Source organism: Amphiura filiformis, unplaced genomic scaffold (genome assembly GCF_039555335.1).
Source record: "Amphiura filiformis unplaced genomic scaffold, Afil_fr2py scaffold_187, whole genome shotgun sequence".
NCBI lineage: Eukaryota > Metazoa > Echinodermata > Ophiuroidea > Amphilepidida > Amphiuridae > Amphiura > Amphiura filiformis.
Genome location: NW_027305651.1, coordinates 108,681 through 114,680, shown reverse-complemented (window position 1 = coordinate 114,680; position 6,000 = coordinate 108,681).

The window sequence follows — 6,000 nt, the reverse complement described above, 5'->3', positions numbered from 1 at the left end:
GTTCCTTCTTAAAGGAATTTTTGTTTGTCAGTTTTTATGCAATTCTGGACAAGGCATCAGCCATTACATTGTCTTTTCCCTTAATATGTTTGATGTCCAGATTGTACTCTTGCAAGGTCAAACTCCACCTCACCAGTCTTTGGTTTTTGTTCTTCATCCTGTTGATGAAGGTGAGGGATTGTGATCTGTGAAAACAAGCACAGGGTATACTGTGGTACCCAAATACACATCAAAATGTAGCAGTGCTAATAGCAAAGCTAGACACTCCTTCTCAATTGTGGAGTAATTTCTCTGGTGCTTGTTGAATTTCCTTGAAAAGAAACAAATGGGGTGATCTATTTGATCTTCACCCTCTTGCATCACAACACCTCCACAGCCTATGTCACTGGCATCAACAGTCAACTTGAACTGCTTCTGAAAATCAGGTGCAGTAAGTACTGGTGAACTCATGAGTATTGATTTGACTTTGTGAAAAGCATTTTCACACTGTTCTGACCAAATGAATTTTGCATCTTTCTTCAACAAATCAGTCAAAGGACTTGCTATCTCTGAAAAGTTTGGACAGAACTTTCTATAATAGCCAACCATTCCTAGAAATCTCATGAGTGCCTTCTTGTTTACAGGTGTGGGGTATTGCTCAATTGCTTCAACTTTGGCTTTGATAGGTTTCACCTGACCTTGACCTACAACATATCCTAAGTATGTGACTGTGGCATGGCAAAACTCACTTTTTACCAGATTGACTGTCAATTGTACTTCAGACAGCTTCTTAAACAATTGTTGGAGTTGTTCCATGTGTTGTTCCCAAGTTTGACTGTAAACAATCAAATCATCTACATACGCTTCACATCCCTCTATGTCTGCCACAATTTGATTTACCATTCTCTGAAATGTTGCAGGTGCGTTTTTCAACCCGAATGGCATAACCAAATGGTGTACAAAAAGCAGAAATCTCTTTGGCACGGTCTGTGAGTGGAACCTGCCAGTACCCTTTCAATAGATCAAATTTGCTAACAAATTTTACATTCCCAATTTTGTCTATGCAATCATCAATTCTTGGAATTGGGTACGAGTCTGTCTTTGAATGAACATTTGCAGCTCTCATGTCTGCGACCAATCGGTATGAACCATCAGGCTTGGGAACAAGAATACATGGTGAACTCCATTCACTACTACTTGGTTCTATGATATCATTGTCTAGCATATAATTAATCTCATTTTTGAGATGTTCCATTTTCAATGGATTGACTCTGTAAGGATGCTGCTTGATTGGTTTTGTATCACCAACATCTACATCATGAAATGCAGCATTTGTTCTACTTGGCGTATCAGGAAATATATTGTCAAATTTGTGAATCAAATTTGCAATTTGACTTTGTTGATCTTGAGAAAGATGACCTAACTTTGAGTCCAAATTAGTGAGCACATCAGAATTGTTCAATTTTACATTATACTCTTTGTGCTCCAGCTCTTTATCCTGGTCAAATGTGACATCAGAATTGTCATCTTTACTCTTGTCTACATTGGCGATTTTGTATACATCGGCATGTTTGTCTACATTATCAGTATGTTTTACTGTACACACAGGTTTTGGAATGCCACTGTCACTTCTTTCAACATACTCTTTGAGCATATTTATGTGGCATAACTGCCTGCTCTTGCGTCTACCAGGAGTCTTGATAATATAATCTACTTCACCCACTTTTGACTCTACCTCACATGGGCCATGATATCTGGCTTGTAATGGGTGTCCTGGAATTGGAAACAGTACTAGAACTTTGTCACCTGGTTTGAACACTCTCTCTTTGGCATGTTGATCATACCATTGTTTCATTTTGGCCTGACCCTGTTTCAAGTTTTCTTTGGCGATATCAGTTGCTCTGTTAAGCCTATGCTTAAAATTGGAGACATAATCCAATAAATTGATATCTGATTTCTCATTGAGCCACTTTTCTTTCAACAACTTTAAGGGTCCGCGTACTGTGTGTCCAAACACTAACTCAAAAGGACTAAATCCTAAAGTTTCCTGAACAGCTTCCCTTGCAGCAAACAACAACAAGTGTACTCCCTCATCCCAGTCCCTCTGAAATTCCAAACAGTATGTCCTGATCATGTTTTTCAATGTTTGGTGGAACCTTTCTAGTGCACCTTGTGATTCTGGATGGTATGCACTTGAGGTATACTGTTCTATACCTAATTGATACATGACCTGCTGAAATACTCCAGAAGTAAAGTTTGACCCCTGGTCTGACTGTATGGACTTGGGGAGCCCCACAAATGTGAAGAACTTAGTTAAAGCTTTCACTATAGTCACTGCTTTAATATTTCTCAAGGGTATGGCTTCAGGAAAGCGTGTTGACGCGCACATAATTGTCAGGAGGTACTGATTACCTAACTTAGTCTTTGGTAGGGGGCCTACACAATCAATAATAACCCTACTAAATGGTTCATCAAAGGCTGGAATTGGCTTTAATGGAGCAGGAGGTATTTTCTGATTGGACTTCCCTACTACTTGGCATATGTGACATGTTTTGCAATATTCAGAAACATCTTTTCTGAGAGTGGGCCACCAGAAATGTCTCAGAATTCTTTCATGAGTTTTCTTAACACCCAAATGCCCTGCCATGGGACTATCATGTGCTATGTTAATAACTTCAGTGTGGTAGACTTTTGGTACCACAATTTGGTGCACTACCTTCCACTCTTCATCGGCAGGTGCATCAGGAGGGCGCCACTTTCTCATTAGCACATCATCTTGTTTGTAAAAACAGACAGAATTTTGTTCTGCTTCTTCTAGGGTCAATGCCCTTTGATTGATCTCTTTGAGTTCTGGGTCATTTTGTTGCTCCAGAATTAGCTTGTCATGACTTAATGGGTCTCTCAATGTTTCCCCAATTTGTTCATGCTCAGAGGCTGTGTCATTTTGAGGGGTCTTTTTATCCCCTGGAGAAGGAAGTTTATCTTCTTTCTCATTCAACTTTGACACAAATGTGTCTTCCAAACTGTAGCCTATGTCATCAATTTGGTTGTCCTCAATGGTTTCTAATGAGGCTCTCTTACTCATTGCCCGTGTCACTGCACATGCAGGAAATATCTCCTTTTCCTCACTATTATCATCCTGTAAACAGGGCTTATCTGTGACTATTGGGTCAGGAAAAACCTTCCCCCTGCCAAATCATTTCCTAGCAACATGGACACTCCCTTGACTGGCAATTCATGTCTAACTCCTATGGTTACAGGACCAGAAACCAAGTCAGATGTCAAGTTAATTTTGTGGAGAGGTACATTAAGTATTTCCATCCCAATACCCTGGATCAAAGCATTACCAGCTGAACTATCCTCATTAAAGGGCAAAGTTCCTTCCAGAATCATAGACCGTGCACAACATGTGTCTCGCACTATCTTAATGGGCTTTGGACTACCATTATCACCTAGTGATACTACTCCCTCTAACACAAATGGTTCAAATTCTTCACACACCTTGTCTGTCTCACCTCCCTTTTGTGGGAATTCTTGTTTTTTGATTTGACTGACTTGTTTCTTTGACTCAAGTGACACTGCACATCCTACAGTATTACTAGCAGTTTGCTGCTGTTTTTGTGCATCTTGTTTGGCTTTTAAGCTCCGACACATGGTCACTGTATGCCCTGGTTTCTTACAGAAATTGCAAACTAATTGGGATTTAAATTCAGTCCCACCTGTTGGTCTGGTACCTGAACTCCATGGGGTCCCTCTACCACCAGCACTATGCTGTGAATTAGACCAGGATCTGTGATTAGACTGAGATCTCCCTTCCTGTGTACCACCCTGATTTGCTCTAGGTTGGTTATGGCTGAACCTGTTTGAATAACTTCTGTTATGACTAAATCTACTCGCATTCAATTTGTGAGTTAAGCCATAGTCGTCCGCCATTGTCGCCGCGTCACTTAGCGTTTAAATTTTGCTAGCGCTTTCATCCAAGTGGGTTTTAATGTCAGCGTGGACACATTTTTTGAACTCTTCTATAAGAACCAATTGCTTAAGTTGGCCGAAATCATCTTTGACTTCTTTTGAACCAAGCCACCTGTCAAACATGTGTTCTTTTACTCTAGCAAATTCTACATGGGTTTGATCTGCTTGCTTTCTTGAATCTCTGAACTTTTGTCTGTATGCTTCAGGCACCAGTTCATAGGCCTTAAGGACTGCCTGTTTGACTTCTTCATAATTGTTACACTTCTCTATTGGTAGAGCTGAGTAAGTTTCCTGGCCTTCCCACAAAACTACTTTGTAACAGTATGGTCCAATGCTCTGGAGGCCATTTCAAATTTGTAGCTAGCTTTTCAAAATGTTGGAAATACTCGTCAACATCTTTCTCTTTGAATTTAGGCACAAGCTTTACATACTTTGTAACATCAAACCCTGACTTTGAGGAGAAACTTGATGAGTATTTGTCACCTAGCTTTGCCAACTTCTCTTGTTCAAACTTGTACTTTTCTTCAATTTCTTTTTGTTTCAAATTTTCTTCCATTTCCAACTTTTGTTTTTCAAGTTCCAATTTTGCTACCTTTTCCTTTTCTTCTGTTTCTAATTTGTGGTGCTCAAGCGCCATCTTTTCTTGGCGTGCTTTTCTTCCATTTCTAATTTCTTGTTTTCCATGTCTAATCTTTCTTGTTTTTCTTTATTTTGCATATCTAGCTTTTGCATGTCCAACTGCAATTGCATTTTCATTTTTTCCATTTCCACCTGAACTTCTAGTTCTTTCAACTTTACCCGATTTCAGTTTTGACCTCTTTTCTCTTCTCCAAAATGGATTCTTCAAAATACTCTTCATCAACCAAAACTTCAATCAAGGCATTTTTGATTATTTGTTTTCTGTTGGCTTGCTTTACATCCAATTTGTAGTATTTTGCAAATGCTACTAAATCAGGTTTCTTCAACTTATCAAACTTCTCCCAATCTATAGTTTCAAGAAACTCTTCTGCTTTGAACTGTCATACTGTACTTTCACTTTCAAGACTCAGTATAATAATGTCAACTTTTTTACAGTGTATATCCCGGACGACGAGCCCCCAATTTTGTTACGAGTCGTACTTGACTCAAGGCCAAAATCACCTTTTACCCGAAATGCACAACACAAATACACTGTTCGTTTAAGCTAACAAAATCTAAGTCTTTAATTGAAAGCAAGTTTCGTTTGGTACAATATAATGACTACAAATGCACATATACATTAATCAAATATAATCACTCTTTATCTATTTTGTACTTAGCCAGCATTCTTCTTCTTGGTGATCATAAAGTTCTTGTAATGTTCTGGACGACTGATGTAATATATCCCTATTCACTTGTCCTGCGACAATCAGCGAAGTCCTTTGTACACTTGCATTGATAACTCCTTGCGTATAAAATCCTTACACGAAAATGGTGTTCTCCAAACACATGTACAACTCCTTGCGCAATTCTCCTATACTAAACTCCTTGCGCCGTCCTCCTATGCTAAACTCCTTGCGCCGTTCTCCTATGCTAAACTCCTTGCGCAGTTCTCCAAATTTAACTCCTTGCGCTGCTTTCTCCAAACTTGGTGCTATTTCCACCTTTCACACAATATCTTCAGGAAGCAGGACTGCGATGCAGTTGTCCCCACTTATTTTGACAGTTGCGTTGAATCAAAATACCAGACTTCAGCAAGTCGACAGAAGAATATATTTCCTTTCTTGGAAGAATAACGTTCTTTGACGTATTCTAGATCTTCTCCGACAACACTGGTAAATAGTAGCACTTTGACTACATAAAATATTTCTGGTTTGTAATTTCCTTTTCAAGGAATTGGACTGTAAGCATAGCCCAGATCAACACTATCAACTGTGAATCATTGTTTACATTTTCTTATTATATACCAAGCTTGGGAAAACCCCCATTCTATTCTGGGCCATTTACTGCCTTCACATTATGCTCAATCTGGGGAATTCCAAAGTCTTAATTATAACATAAACCTTTCACATGACATCACTTCCTGAGGGA